This window comes from Ranitomeya variabilis, chromosome 4 (genome assembly GCF_051348905.1).
Source record: "Ranitomeya variabilis isolate aRanVar5 chromosome 4, aRanVar5.hap1, whole genome shotgun sequence".
Taxonomy (NCBI): domain Eukaryota; kingdom Metazoa; phylum Chordata; class Amphibia; order Anura; family Dendrobatidae; genus Ranitomeya; species Ranitomeya variabilis.
In genome coordinates, this window is record NC_135235.1 from 600,736,769 (window position 1) to 600,754,292 (window position 17,524).

Sequence of the window (17,524 nt, forward strand, 5' to 3'; positions counted from 1 at the left end):
AGCCTCACGGCTTTCTCCCACCGGGGTCACGACTGCGTTAGCGAAGGAGCGAGGACAACGGCTGAATGGGTGACCTAACTCACCACACAGGTGGCACCTAATCTCCACACAAGATGCAGCAAGATGGCCAATATCCCCACACAATGCACACTTCTGCACAGTGCAGTTTGTGCTGAAGTGTGTGGGGTCGCCGCACCTGTGACAGAGCTTCGGTTGCCCCTGGTAGAAGACCAGGATACGATCCCTACCCAGGAAGGCAGATGATGGTATGTGGGCAACCGTACCCCCTGAACGCTTAAGTTTTACCATAAACGTCCAGGCCCCTGACCAGATACCAAATTCGTCACGGTTTTTCTTTGGCATTTCTACCACCTCTCCATACCGGCCAAGCCACGTCATGATGTCGTAACAAGAAAGCGACTCGTTACAAGTCATCACGGTCACTTTCTTGACTTGGTTTTGGCGAGACACCACCTGAACGGTAAAGTCTCGCCAGCCAGGCTCATTTTTTGCCAACTCATAGTTCGACCAGAAGAGCTCAAGCCCCTCCGGCCGAACAAAGCTGACATCAAACTCAGGTGTGGAATAGGGATGTATCAAGGCATAGATGTCAATCGCCTTGAAGCCCATCCTCAGCAGGAGCTCCACAACTTTAGACCTTGGAGGACACGCATCACTGCCCCTCCACCGAAGACGGACCACATTCCTACGCACACTACCTGGCCCAGCTGTTGGGAGGGACCACACTGTATCCCCCCCTCTTTGCTCTCGGAAGGCCCCGAGGCCATGCCTCTCTATCCAGAAGGATAGATCAACCTCTCGACCCTCTACCATTAGTGATCTCTCTCCCTTCTTTAGAGCCTCCAGGAGACGCCGTTGCAACATGCCGTCCCCAGAGCCCAGAGACGAGGAGGATGCCCTATTTCCCCCGGAGGTGACAGCGGCAAAACTCCTGACAGGTGCTGCCACCACCGGAGGGGCAACCGGACCAGTGACCACATCCACACCAACAGCATCACCATTACCCACCTCCATAACCCCCTCACCCTCTACCAAACCAGCAACCACACCACTAGACAAAGACTTTTCCTCATCCATACCGACCACCACATTCACTCCTGCTGGACCAGTGACAACAGGGGGTGACATTTTGACCTCCGCATCATCAGGCACAAGGGGCTGAGTCTCCTCCACAGAACTGGAGGCGACCTCACCCCTGGTCTTACGTGTGCCCTCCGCATCATCAGATGATATTTTCTGCTGCTTTACTGCTGACACCAGGCGCCGCTGATCTTTCGCCGCTGTGGCGCGCCGCTGATCCTTCATATCAGCATCTTGTTGACCAGCGACGCCAACACAGAACAGGACTTTAGTGGGAGGACCAGAACGCCCAGCCCCGGTAACCCCCTCACACTGCCGCCGCTTCTCAACTAAGTGATCAGCGGCAACAGCATTCAGGGGCACCGAGGCTACCGGAGCTGCCCCTGACACCGGGCTGCTCCCCCCTCCCACTGGGGAGCGCACCACAGTGTCGTGGCCTGATTTTTCGCCTGCCACCGGGCCGCCCTCACTGTCCAGCCTCTCGGCTGATGCACCTGCTTCTACGTCCCTGCTACTACAAGCAGAGACAGAGCTCTGCGCCTCACTACCATGCTTTGTAATCTCCCCGTGCCTTTGCACCGGATCCACAGCAGAACCCGGGCTGGGCAACGGGGCTTATACAGCGAGCTGACCCTGCAGCCGACTCAGGGGGTACAGGGAGGGGGGCATAGCTTACCGCTTCCTGCAGCTTAGGTTTGATCTTCTTCACCTTTTTTTTCTTGCCCCCAGGTGCCTCCTCTGGTAAATCATCACCAAGATGGAAGTTCTGAAGGCACACTGGGGACTCCAGGAGCTTGATCTCTGCCATTAGCGCCCCTCCCTGGCCGATGTTGTCACTGTCCTCCCCAGAGCCAGCAGAACTGCGACGAGATGTCATTGTAGCCTGTCCAGCAGGGAGCTCGCTGCACGTGGCCTGTGAGTGACTAAGCAGGCTGCCAGGTGGGGCTTTCTGCTGGTCATCCTCCTTCTCATCATCATCATCATCATCATCCACCTGGCTCTCAGGCTGCAGCCCCATCTGCCTTTGCTCTCTGTTATCAGCCATTTCTCTAAATCGGTCTTCATTTATAAGCTTTTCTTTAAATGGTCCACTTTTTTCACGAATAAATGCTTTTCTTACCTCCAGGTCATTAATTTCAATCTTCAGGATCTTTACCTCCGCCTGGAATTGCGTCTTCCTGGGTCTGGAGGCGCCTGCAGCTTTTGCGCTTGTGCAGCGCAGCTCCTCCCGCAGCCTTCTCAGGGTCTTACTCGCATCTTCGTACTCACGAAGGTGGCTCATGACCCGGGAGGCATAGGTGGACACAGACTCTCGGGATTTCTGCAGCGCCCAACCCTCCTCAGTGAGGTCGGCCTCACCTCCGTGAGCACTCAGCTTTCCTCCGGAAGGACCGCTATCTTGCACGCTAGCAGGCTTCTCCTCCATGGAAGCCTTGCGGCTTCTCTGGGTCTCCGCAGACCTGGGGGGAGTAGGAGCCACATTGCTGCGACTCCTGGTGGAGCGTCTCACCCCCGAATCTTCTGATGTGCAGGCTGGTTGCTGGTTCCTTCTGCCCCCCGCCAGCCTGGTCCAGGAAGCAGAAGCCTGGGACTTGGCCCCCTCATTCATCCCAGGAAACCCACTCACTCCCTGGGTAAGAGAGAGAGCAGGTCCCCGGGTGGAGAGGTGGTGGTTCCCAGGAGCTCAGGAGCACACAGCAGGTTCAGCAGCGACCGCACCCACAATTAGGACAATGAGCAGCAGCTGAGCAGAGCTGCACCCACTATCCTGCTGGTCCAGTCACTGTGTACATACATTACATTACTTACTCTGTACTGATCCTGAGTTACATCCTGTATTATACTCCAAAGCTGCACTCACTATTCTGCTGGTCCAGTCACTGTGTACATACATTACATTACTTACTCTGTACTGATCCTGAGTTACATCCTGTATTATACTCCAGAGCTGCACTCACTATTCTGCTGGTGGAGTCACTGTGTACAGTACATTAGTTATCCCATACCTCCCAACTTTTGAAGATGGGAAAGAGGGACAAAGTTTGCGGCGCGCAACGCGCGCTGCGGCAAATTTTAGGCCACGCCTCTGGCCACACCCATTCATAACTAGCCACACCCATATCCACGTCCCAACCACACCCATTTAGCACTGCTGATCACACTGTTTCATAAAGAATAATTATAGACAAAAAAATATGGCCACATATTGCTCCATACTATATAATGGCCACACATGATGCTCCATACTGTATAATAACTGCACATGATGCTCCATACTGTATAATGGCTCCACATGATGCTCCATCTACTATATAATTGTCTAAGGGTCACTTCCGTCTGTCCTTCTGTCTGTAACGGTTATTCGTTCGCTGATTGGTCTCGCCAGCTGCCTGTCATGGCTGCCGCGACCAATCAGCGACGCGCACAGTCCAGAAGAAAATGGCCACTCCTTACTCCCCGCACTTACTGCCCGGCGCCCGCATACACCCCTCCGCTCATCGCTCACACAGGGTTAATGCCGGCGGTAATGGACCGCGTTATGCCGCGGGTAACGCACTCCGTTACCGCTGCTATTAACCCTGTGTCACCAAGTTTTTTACTATTGACGCAGCCTATGCAGTGCCAATAGTAAAAACATCTAATGTTAAAAATAATTAAAAAATAAAAAATTATTATATACTCACCTACGCCGCCTTTCCCGCTCCTCGCGATGCAACCGCCACGTTCCGTTGGCACGGATGGTCTGGCAGAAGGACCTGCCGTGACGTCAGGGTCATGTGACCGCGACGTCATCACAGGCCCTGCGCGCCTGCGCGAGCAGGCTTGGACCGGAAGCTGCACAGGCGACAGAACTACAAGTATGGTGAGTATGTTAGAACTACAAGGGGCCCTCGGATCGGAAGGTGAGTATGTTTATTTTTTATTTTTTAACCTGTGACATACGTGGCTAGGCAATATACTATGTGGCTGGGCAATATACTACGTGGCTCTGTGCTGTATACTACATCGCTGTGCAATATACTGCGTGGCTCTGTGCTGTATGCTACGTCACTGGGCAATATACTACGTGGCTGGGCAATATACTACATGGCTGGGCAATATACTACGTCACTGGGCAATATACTACGTGGCTGGGCAATATACTACATGGCTGGGCAATATACTACGTCGCTGGGCAATATACTACACCACTGGGCAATATACTACGTGTCTGACCAATATACTACGTGGACTGTGCAATATACTACGTGGACATGCATATTCTAGAATACCCGATGCGTTAGAATCGGGCCACCATCTAGTACTGTATAATGGCCCCACATGATGCTCCATACTGTATAATGGCCCCACATGATGCTCCATACTGTATAATGGCCACACATGATGCTCCATACTGTACAATGGCCACACATGATGCTCCATACTGTATATTGGCTGCACATGATGCTCCATACAGTATAATGGCCACACATGATGCTCCATACTGTATAATGACCACACATGATGCTCCATACTGTATATTGGCCGCACATGATACTTCGTACCATATAATGGCCACACATGGCTACTCCTACACACGCGGCTGCACTCCGTACACACGCGCTCCGCTCCATACACCTCGTACACACGCGGCTCCTCTCCGTACACCTCGTACACATTTAGCTCCGCTCCATACACCTCATACACACACGACTCCGCTCCGTACACCTCATACACACGGCTCCACTCTGTACACCTCATACACACACGACTCCGCTCCGTACACCTCATACACACGGCTCCACTCTGTACACCTCATACACACACGGTTCCGCTCCATACACCTCGTACACACACGTGCTCCGCTCCGTACACCTCGTACACACATGGCTCCGCTACGTACACCTCGTACACACATGCGCTCCGCTCCGTACACCTCGTACACACACGCGCTCCGCTCCGTACACCTCGTACACACACGTGCTCCGCTCCATACACCTCGTACACACATGCGCTCTGCTCCATACACCTCGTACACACACGGCTCCGCTACATCCACACTGTACACCTCCTGACCCCACACACGGCAGCTTACCTCATCCAGCAGGCACCATGGCAAGTTGGCAACCAGCACAGAGCTGAGTCCTGCAATCCACGAGGTCCCAATCATGTGACCCCTGACTCCTCCCCCCTGTGACCTCATCACAGGTCCTGTGGCCACGAAGCAGCCAATATGTGGTGTGCTGTGCTCAGGCAGCTCTGCAGGTGCAGGGAAGAGGTTGACCGCAGTGACCGCCTGATATTGCAGCACACTCCCCAACCACTGCGGGACAACTAATGTCCTGCCCGGGATCGCGGGGCTGACTGTCAAAATCAGGACAGTCCCGCTGTATCCAGGACGGTTGGGAGGTATGCTTATCCTGTACTGATCCTGAGTTACATCCTGTATTAAACCCCAGAGCTGCACTCACTAATCTGCTGGTGCAGTCACTGTGTACATACATTACATTACTTATCCTGTACTGATCCTGAGTTACATCCTGTATTACACTCCAGAGCTGCACTCACTAATCTGCTGGTGCAGTCACTGTGTACATACATTACGTTACTTATCCTGTACTGATCCTGAGTTACATCCTGTATTACACTCCAGAGCTGCACTCACTAATCTGCTGGTGGAGTCACTGTGTACATACATTACATTACTTATCCTGTACTGATCCTGAGTTACATCCTATATTATGCTCCAGAGCTGCGCTCACTAATCTGCTGGTGCAGTCACTGTGTACATACATTACATTACTTATCCTGTACTGATCCTGAGTTACATCCTGTATAGTATACCAAGCAAGAAAAAGTGTATGCACAAAAATTGGGATCAATTCACCACAACAATTCTAAGAATATGTAAACAATCTTTATTTAGGAACAGTACACACAAAAAAATCTAAAAACATTTAAAAACTTATAACATGGTTTAGGGTACTGGGTCCACATCGATAACAGGTAAATACCAGCAAAAAGGAGTATATCACAAAGCAGCCAAATTATAATACAGTACAAATAAGCATAAATAGATCACATATGCCAGTCAATAATCACTGGATACATATCCAATAACCATATATGCCAAAATCTTTGGCAGGTACGTAAGAACCACTATGCCCTATATTCCTACCAGTAAGTGATAGCAGGGGAGGGAAGAACAAAATTAATGTCCATATACTGGAGGTATAACAGCCAATATTTGTTCCACCAGTTCTAGCTCCTCGGCAAAAAAATGGCTCTTACCTAGCCTAGCAGGGAGAATATACCCTGCGACTTTAAAGTGACAGGCTTATCCGATCAAAAGGCTGTGTGAATGCAAAGGCCTGCAAAGACCCACGCGTATCGACGCTGCAAGCGTCTTCCTCAAGGTCAATCGTGTTGTTGAGTTACATCCTGTATTACACTCCAGAGCTGCGCTCACTAATCTGCTGGTGCAGTCACTGTGTACATACATTGCATTACTTATCCTGTACTGATCCTGAGTTACATCCTGTATTATACTCCAGAGCTGCGCTCACTATTCTGCAGGTGCAGTCACTGTGTACATACATTACATTACTTATCCTGTACTGATCCTGAGTTACATCCTGTATTATACTCCAGAGCTGCACTCACTATTCTGCTGGTGGAGTCACTGTGTACATACATTACATTACTTATCGTGTACTGATCCTGAGTTACATCCTGTATTATACTCCAGAGCTGCACTCACTATTCCGCTGTTGTAGTCACTGGGCATATATATTACGTTACTTATCCTGTCCTGATCATAGGTAGCGGTTTTGACTATACTTCAGCGCTGCTGGTTTGTATATTGAACAGTCAGCAAACTTGTGAACAGGTTCCCCCTTTTCAAATGTATTAGCCAGTCTCCTGTAATGTTGGGGGGCAGTTATATATTCTTACATCAGATTACTGTACATTATCTGAAGTATAGTATATCCAGATAAGCTGCGAGATTTCAGCTCTGAAGCCTGTGGAAACGTCACCGTTTATGTAAATGAATTCTCTATATAAACCACGTAGTTGTGTATAGAGCCATGATGTCGCACTCACTTGAGTGTAACCTCAGCCCATGTTGGAGCCATCGTTCGGAGAAAGGTGTCAGCCCAGGCAAAGCTGACCACAGAATGTTTTCCCACATGTCAGAATTACGCCAGCGAGGGGCATTTCCTGGACACTGAAGGAGTTGAATCATCCCACCCTATAACTCCACAGGACCCAGAACAGGAAATTCCAAAATACAACTTTAAAAGCTCTTTCCCTGCTATTTAACTCTTTAAGAGCTGCAGTCAGGCACCCTTAGGTATATGGAAGAGTAGTAAGGAATGGTGTCCAACACTATTACCTAAACAATGCCAAATTCTAGCCTGGTGACAGTGGAGGCCAGATTTTGGGCAAGGTCCCCAATGGCTTGTATCTGTCCATAACTTACTCTGCAGTCACAAAAAATGTTCAAACTCTGCACTTGCACAGAAAAAAGGTCAAATCTCCGGTCTCTGGTGGTGTCTTGTCATGTCACCAGTGTAGCAACCATCCTTCAGTCCCATATCATCTGAGCCTGCCAATATCATCCAGATTAGCCAATAGTCTGTATATGGGGGCCCCCGACTCTCCCCAACAGATGATGTCAGGGGAAGATAAGGGCCGAGCAGTTAAATTTTAGCACCCCAACCTTTTGCTCTTCAGGAGATAAGCCGCCGCCAGAGCTCTCTGGCAGCGGCTTTCTCTGCTCTCCTTTGAATGTTCATATATATGGGGGAGTCAGGAGGTGTAATGTGTATGGGGGCCTCTGGGCAATGGTCATATTGCATTTTTTGCCTCCACTTAGCTTACACTGCACATATGCTGTGACGGCGCCCAACACTCACCTATAGACTATTATGCCATAATTGTCATGTGATAAATGCATCCTCATCACCCATAGGTTGTAATGGCCTCTGTTTAACAGATCACTCATAAGAATCTGTTGAAAAGCTTATGATTTTTCTGTCAATCAGATGCCTGTGATGGATGCAGCGTCCATCCCCATAAATTTCCAAATGTAAAAAAAAAACCATGTACCATGTGGAGTATAATTTAACTACCGTATTCTATTTATTTTTCTAAATTATATAGCACCATTATTCCTCAGCACTGTACACACGTTAGCATTACTGTCCCCATTGGGGCTCACAATCTACATTCTCTATCAGTATGTTTTTTGGGTGTGAGAGGAAACCGAAGAATCACGGAGGAAACCCACGCAAACATAGGGAGTATATACGAACTCCTTGGAGATGTTGTCCTTGATGGGAATTGAGCCCAGGACACCAGCGCTAACCACTGAGCCAACGTGCTGCACATGTCTGTTTTTGACCTGTAGTAAAACATATCAACCAGGTGGAATGCAAAAGATTCTCCGGAAAGCTCCAGATGTACACGCTAAGCGTAAGGCAAATGTGTAATGTGAACAGGGCCTCAGATCCATGTCTTAGATAATTTGGCTGCACTATGCTACCGAAGACTCTGCTGAGCTGAAAATCAAGACCCTCAGTCATAAAAAGAGTTTTCACTGAGGACATAATGAAAACCAGTCAGGGTGTGATGATCATCGGCTCCGCTCATAGCTCCATACTGGAACGTAAGCGTTAATACTGGTGCAATACAAGTGCAGGCAGTTTAACGGGGCAGCAGGATTCCCAGAAGCATGGCCTGTCAGCCTCTGAAAAGCCTGCTCTATGCACAGAACAATAATGGTGACTTTGTTTGTAGCCTCTCCTGGCTGTTTTATGGAAGCCTGCTCTGGAGAGAGAGGTGACCATGGATGCCTTTTGGCCACATGTGTTTACACAAGGAAATGCATGTGGGCTGAGGGTGGCGCCTCTTGTCAGCAGTCCTTCTCTGTACTCCTGACCCCTCATACAACTGCTTTCTTGCTTCTGGGTAATTTTACTGCAATCCAGATGTGCTTTGGCTCCAGAGTGGCTGCCGAGACTCCATGAACTGGCATCTCATAGAACATCAATCCGTGGGGTAAAATGGCATGGTGCTTGTTTGAGGAAAAAAAAAACAGGGTAATGCTTCTCAGTAACAGATCATGATTTATTCAGCCTCTTGTTTGACAGAGTTTTTTTTTTATCGAAAGCTCATGCTTTCCAGGGACGTAATTATGCCTCTCACATCCCCTCTCCCAAAATCTTTCATTTACTTTCTGTCCAAGTTCAGCTCAAATGATACAAGTGGAACAGAGCAGGTAGACGGCTCTGCGATCATCTGTAGTGTATATAGGATATCTACAGGATGAGCACCATCTTGTGCTAGAGGGTACGACCACCACTAGGTCCCCCATATTAAAGGCATCCGAACCCGGAGGGATCAGCCGAGAGTCTAATGTGTATGGCGGTCGTCCAACTCTCCCCATACAGATGGCGTCAGAGGAGAGAGGGATCCGACACGTTGGTTTTCCAATGGTAGATCCTTTGGTACTCCAGGAGAAAAGCTGCTGCCTGAGGAGTTTGTCAGCAACTCTCTAATAAAACCGATCACATTGATCTTCCATAGATAAGCCGCCTGCCGATGTGTCAGTCGGTGGCCTTCTTATAGAAAACACATCTGCGCTTGGCCGAACGAGAGCTCAAGCATTTGGGAGAGTCTAATGTACACGGCCGACTTTATAGGACCAAAGCTGCTTTTACACCTTGTGTTATCCGGCCAATTTATTTCAATCAGACAAATATTAATTAAACACTTGATGCATGCAAATAGCCAGTGGATGTGATTGAATCTGTCTCATCAGCAAAAAAAACCTGATATCAGATGCTTAAAAATCTGTCAATCATCACAACAGCATCAAAAAAATATGAACTTCATTATAGGACAACTGTATACTAGGCTGCAGTCAGACGGTCACAGAGTCCGTCATGCGAGAGAATCGGATCGATTATGGTAATGACACTAGGCTCAAACGCTGTCAGAGTCAGTTACTGTGATCCGATTCTCTTTCATCAAAGAATTATATCACAGGTGCAGAGAAGATGGAAAACTTAATTTCTCCATCTTGTGTGTGTCCACGATAATCAGACTGCACTCTGATGAAATCCGAGTGCAGGCCAAAGTTTTACACACACCCATAGACTTGTTTGGGTAGTGACAGCAAACAACTTAGTCTAAAGTCAGTCTCCTGCCTTATCACAAAATCATGATCCCTGGAACCAAGGGGCCTTGCAGACTCATGAAAACATCCCTCACAACTATACTGGCAAAATGGAGTCAGGCCGGTGTTCACCAAACCCAGACTTGTCCATCAGATGCCAGGTATAGACGTGTGATCCACCACTGCACAAAACATGTTCCCTCATGTTTCCTCCAAAACCCAGTGGTGGCGGCTTTACACCACTACTTCCAATGCACGGCATCGTGCTTGGTGATGTAAGGCTGAATACAGCTGCTCGGCTATGTAGCTCCCGACGAGGACGCAGTGTTTGTGCTGATGTTATTGTCAGAGGAGGTCTGGACCCTGCAGGTACCAGCAGAGCGTTGGTGACTTTTCTGTCCTCTGCTCCTCAGCACTCGGCCCCCCGCTATGTAACTTTACATGGCCTCCATTTCGTGGCTGAGCTGTTACGGTTCCTTCCACGTCTCAATCACTCACAGGTGACGGGGAAGATTTAAGGGGAAGGAATGTCATGAACAGACTGGTTACACCAGTAGCTCCTATTACAGAACCGCACTGGTATCAGTGAGCTCTTTACTACGACCTATTCTATGACAAACGTTTATAATGGCAGACGGCATGGTGGGGGGTTTTATGTTATACACTGGGGGTGAGCGGCTGGATATTATACACTGGGGGTAATGGAACTGATTGATAAACCTGAACCCAATGATTAAGACTTACATCCTGATAGATTTGTCTATATAGTGTATGTGACATCAAGTAGTGATTGTGGGGTAGAGCGATTTCTATTCCTCATGGTACTTATCCCATCATAGACCTCTGAGCTCTACCTTAGCCTGATATGGCTGATATCAGAAAACAAAAGCTTGCATTAAGACATTATAGGAACCATACGGATCTCTCCATTACCATAAATGAAACTTGTCCTGTAAATCGCACAGTGGGGTCCCAGCTGCCGAGTGCACTGACCAGTATTTGGGAGGGTGGAAGTGACTTTTCGCTTGGTTGGACCCCATGTAGTGTCACTTATGCCGGTGATTTATAGCATGCTCAGGGGTTATAGACTCCTATGTATACATGCTATACATCACCCCCAGAGGATTTACATTTGCTGTATTTCACAATCAGAGTTATGTAACGCATGTTATACAGCAGCTGGGAGTGGTTAGTGCGGAGCTGGACTATGCATCAATTATAATAGTCAATTCAGGGCGCAGCTAAAATACAATTACACTCGTCATAGATGAGACCTCGCTCCGGTCACTTCATGGTCTCTACAACTGGGAACACATTTATTTCAATGCCTGCAATCACCTGAGTCATGGAAAGTCATACCTGGAACTGAGTATGGGGTCCGGGTAATTACCTGCAATCAGTCAGTGCTTTCTATCTGGACCTAAAGACGATGGATGCATGTGGAAATTACTGCACAGCAAGTACCCTGGATCCTGGTCACATAAAAGAATAACTCATAATCCATCCTGTTACTGTAAGGATAAATAAAGTACACTAAGGGATCGTTCAGATGAGCGTATAATCGCTCCATGTGCAAAATGAGTATCATACAGACAGTTCAAGGACCAATGGACGTCACTGCGGTAGCCCTTAAAGGGGATTAAAAAGACATTTTGTTTGTGGCAAACACCTTTAATGATCAATGGGTGAAAATTCATAATGTATACTATAGCTGTCACCCTGCTGATGTATCAGTCTCGATCGTGGCCCTTTAGCCCCTTAGATACTGCATCTGGATGCTTAACAAAGAGAGGGGTGCGATCATGTTGTCCTGGTGCTTGCAATGGCAACTCAAAGCCAAAGAAAGACATTGAGGGTCTTCCAGTTTGTTATAAATTCTTTGTGAAAAAAATTTCAATTTTTCATTTCATTCATTCCACTTTGTGTCAATTCATGTGATGTACCAGTAGGATTAAAAAAAAACTTCCTGAGATCAATTTTGAATACTTTTAGAAGTGCCGGTTTTAAAATTATATCCCTTTTGGTTTTTTTTCCTATATAGGCCTCCCAAAAGTAATTTCAAAACTGAATAGGTCCCTAAAAAAATGTTTTCTAAATTTCATATAAAAATTACTAATAAAGTTTTAAACCTTCTAAGATTCCAACAAACTAAAATTGATATACTTCAAATGTTATTTGTAACCTATTTTGTGCAGTATGACCATTTGCGCTAGAGGCACAAACATTAAAGTTTGAAAATTCAAAACATTTTTGGGGAAATTTTAATCAAATTTTTGATATTTTCATAAATAAACACAAAATCTATGGAAGTTTGTGAGCCCTGGCGGGCAAGGTCCTCTCTCCTACTGTACCAGTTGTGACTTGTATTGTTGAAGATTATTGTACTTGTTTTTATTATGTATACCCCTCCTCACATGTAAAGCGCCATGGAATAAATGGCGCTATAACAATAAATAATAATAATAATAAGTTAGTCAACCACTAACATAAAGTGCAATGTGTCACAAAGTTCAGTCATTGTGATATGTTGAAGGATTCCAGAGTTATCACCGCATAAAGTGACACGACGGATTTAAAAAAATTAGTCTTGGTCACAAAGATTTTTTTTAGTTGTTTATTAAACTGCTCTTGTAAAACCTCAATGCCACATGGGTGTAAAAGCCGGACATACGATACGCGAGATAAATAGTTTGCTTTTTCTGGTTGAAAAAAACGATTTTTGGGGCCTAAGGCTTCGTTCCCAGTGTTAGCTTTTGATGTCGCAGATTTTTTGCACCATATCTGCAAATTAAGTGACTTGGGTTTTTTTTAACATGTGTTTTTATCGCGTTTTTGGCTTTGCAATTTTTGTCTCTTGTTTGTATGTCATGTTTTAAATAAAACCGCTTTGTTTTTTATACTTCCTGATATTCGGCTTTTGACAAACTTCATTGATACAGTCATGTGTGGATTACATGCGTTTTTGGTGCATTTACGCAGTATTTTTTGCCTGTGGATTTTTTTTACCTAATGCATGTCTATGGGAATATTCTGCACATAAAACTCGGCGTACCCGCAAGAGAAAGTGACATGTTGCGGATATGAAACTCGCACCCACCCACTTTGCTGGAACTGTAAGATGCTGCATTTTTTGCGCAGCGAATATTTGAAGCGTGAAAAACTCATTGTGTGAACCCGGCCTCGTGTATAGAAACCACGAGTCTGTGTCACTAACATCCTCTATTCTCGCCTCCTCGTCATTCTAACATGGCTTACAATAACCTCTCCGTCCTCCTTGCAACTGGTGAATCTTCATTTTCCTATAAAATTAAACAAGCTTATCTGCACCATGGAGACATGAATTAGGGTCTTTAAATCTGGATTAGCAGATAAGTCCCTAAAATTGCTGCATCTCTGGCTGGATGATCCCCCCCCCGGACATGATGCAGCAGAGTCATCAGGTCACAGTCTCACGCCACTTTGTTCATCGTGTGGTTTAAGTAAATATATGTCATCTGAAAAAACTCCAGATATTCGGGTAGAAGCAGCTCCCGGACTGTGGGGGTCTAAAACGCTGACTTATGAGGGAGATGTGAATGTACTAACAGAGCAGCTCTGGCCTGATTTATGAGCACCTATGGGACGGTATACTCAGAATTACAATGCCGCATTCCCATAACCCTCGGCACCGGAGGGGAGCAGGGACGGCCACTTTATAGGAACGCGTAAAACGGACGATATACTTTAAGGGCTTTTCTTTTTTTTCCATTTACGTCTGCGTAATAACATCTGTTAACCCCTTGAAGTGTGCAGAGGCAAGAGGATAAGTCGCTTTATGGCAAGGACACCTTATAATAGCTGCTATTATATACGGGAGGGGGGAAGTCTTTACAAAGTCATTACCAAGGACTTCATCTAAGCTCAAAATATACCCACATTTTATAATAAGCACTCTATACAGCAAAAACTATTGATGACTAAAAATTACATTTTAGTCCCCGCCCCATGAGTGTCTCCTCCCTGCTACTTCTCACCTTTACGGTCTCTGCTCTGTTCCTCCTTCATGATATACATTGCAGCTCTGCTCCATCTTTTCATTAACAATTTGTCTTAGCCTCTCACCTACCCAAATCAGACCTCGTGCTTTGCACTGATGAGGGGCAAACACTCCAAAACACGTGTCTGTAAATGGAGTTTCTGGTTTGACTTCTTATCGTAAATCATGTGGAAAGGCTCATTAAATATTACATTTTAGGATTGCTACTTCTATGGGAAGAGTCAGACGGCCGTATAACTCGGACAAGCATCACAGTGCTCAGAGTAGCCAGCGACTCTCTCGACCTGAGCATGAGAGCTGCATAGAAATACATGCTGTCATGCTCGGGTCGGGAAAGCCGATAACCAGTCCGAGCATTGCGTTGCAATCCTCCTCCAAGGTATACCACCGTGTGACTCTTTCCTAATCGGTGGCACTAGAGTTCATCGTCCAGTCCTCTCTAAAGAGGCAGATTACTGTACATTTCTTCTTCTGTAGTTGTACCTAGAGCAAAACTCACAATTCTGTTGGTAAGCTATCTCGGCATAAAGTTAAGAAAATTTGCTGCAGAATGATCATAAATAATGTCTAAAATCTATCACCTGCCTTATTGCAAAACCATCCTGATGCTCTGTTTTCCATCATGCTATACACTGCTGCTTTGCTTGTTCAGGCTATGTACATTTATGCAACCATTCTTCTCTTTTTCATTGAGCTTTAATAATAATAATAATAATCTTTATATAGCGCTAACATATTACGCAGCGCTTTACAGTTTGCACACATTATCATCACTGTCCCCAATGGGGCTCACAATCTAAATTCCCTATCAGTATGTCTTTTTTTTGAAATGTGGGAGGAAACCGGAGTACCCAGAGGAAACCCACGCAAACACGGAGAGAACATACAAACTCTTTGCAGATGTTGTCCAAGGTGGGATTAGAACCCAGGACTCCAGCGCTGCAAGGCTGTTGTGCTAACCACTGCGCCACCATGCTGCCTGTGCTTTATGCCGTGGTTAGCACTGAATCCTTGCAGCACTGAGGTCCTGGGTTCAAATCCCACCAAGGTCAACATCTGTTCTCCCCTTATTTGCATGGGTTTCCTCCGGGACCTCCAGTTTCCTCCCACACTCCAAAGACCTACTGATAGGGAACTTTTATAGTGAGCCCGATGGGGACAGTGATGGTAATGTTTGTAACGGAATATGATGGTGCTGCACATAGCTTCATATAATTAGAGCTATGCAGAGGTCAGTGATCGCAGTTCCTTTCCGGGTGTATATCACAGTCCAGACTGCAGTAAACAACCTGGATCCATCCGCTCGGATCTCACAGTGTGGACATCCTGTGCCCACACAGCATACATCGCTGTGGAGCCGGCTATCTCCAGCCCTAAATATCTCCTGACCAGCTTCCTGGCTCACGTCCTCCCTTTGTCAATGAGTTTCCCCATTTTCCTCTTGTCATTTGGATGACAAACAAAAGCTTTTCCTCTGATCCGTTGCTTGCTCACACCCAACATCTATCCACCTGCTGCCTGCACATGGACCCAGGCAAGGATCCCACAAAGCAGGGTCAGCGGCACTCGTACAAGTCATCCTCCATGTACAACAGTGGCCAATTATCTTCTCTATAGAGGCTTCATAGAAAACGTCTGTACCGTCCTAATATTCAGAGCAGTTACACCGCAGATAGACAATATATACAATGAACCAACAGATGGAAAGCTACCAGTTACAGCGGGGAAAATTATACACTGCCAATTTTGCAAGTTTTTGTAGGAAGACGGATTGGGCCGGTGATGCCTCTCGTGTCTGTTCCGGAACTATCAGGGCTGTCACCATTGTTGCTGGGGGGAAAACTTTCTTACCCGGACAGACCTTTGCACTCAACTGTAGGGGGCATGTCAGGTATAAAAGGGACGGTGCGTGGGACAGCAAGAGACTTGGCGCAGCAGAAGGTTGACTCACTCTCTGTGGGGCTACGCGATAGTTCAAGCCTGCGCTGCAGCTCCTCAGTCTTTGCGCACACTGACTGTGAGGAAAGTAAATTCCTGTGCCCGCTCACCCCTGCGACTGAGGGTCTGACCCGCATCATTCCGCTGACTGCCGCGAATGCACGGCCTAAATCTGACCATTGAGAAGCGGGTAGCTTCATACCCGTCACCACCACTGGACTGAGACACCTACCGGCCGTGTCAAAGACTGCTCCACATCACGTACGTAGTCCCAGTAACCCAGGACCTCGCCTCGGAGAACCAGGATACGCTGCTTCCGTTAGGAGACAGTGAATCACCTTTTTTCAGGAACAGGCCAGAGACTTCACGCGTCACTTACGGAGCCACCGTGGGATTTCAAGCTTCCACAGCCCGGAAACAATCAGACTGAAAAGTTTACCTGTTTCATAATAGATTGTTGTTACCCTGACACAATATCCAGTTTTACTCCCCTCTTAACCCTTTCTCTCCCTGCGTATACTATCCCTTGTAATAAACCCTTTAACTCTTGTTCTGCCTCCTGCTCGTCACTGCATCCCGTGTTCCTGCTGTTGTACATCTTCCCACCGATAAAGAGTGGAGAGGTCTGTAATTTTAATTGTAGGTACACTGTATCTGTGAGAGACAGAATCTAAAAATAAAAAAAAAAGAAAATCACAATGTCTGATTATTACATAATTAATTTGAATTTTTATGCATCAGATAAGTATTTGATCCAATAGAAAAACAGAACTTAATATTTGGTACAGAAACCTTTGTTTGCAATTACAGAGGTCAGATGTTTCCTGTAGTTCTTAAGCAAGTTTGCACACACTACAGCAGGGATTTTGGCCCTCCTGATGAAGTTCTAAACAAAACGTGCGTTGGGGCGACAGGGAGCATTCTGACTGATATCTTTTGTGCCAGTAAGGCCTCTTTCACACTTCTGTTTTTTACAATCAGTCACAATCCGTCAAAATGTTGAAAAGACGAATCCTGTGTAGATTGTAAAAAACGGGTGCACTGGGTCCAGGAGCTGCCGGCAGCATTGCGAGCATCGGGAAGCCTGCGGGAAGGCAGTGGGGGACGCCGGAAGGTAAGAATTTCACGATTTTTGATTTTTTTAATTATTTTTAACATTATATCTTTTTACTATTGATGCTGCATAGGCAGCATCAATAGTAAAAAGAGAGAGAATTTCCCTGACGGGAAATTCTTCCGCGCATGCTCAGTTTCAAAAGACGGCATCCGTTGCTGGATTCCTGCTT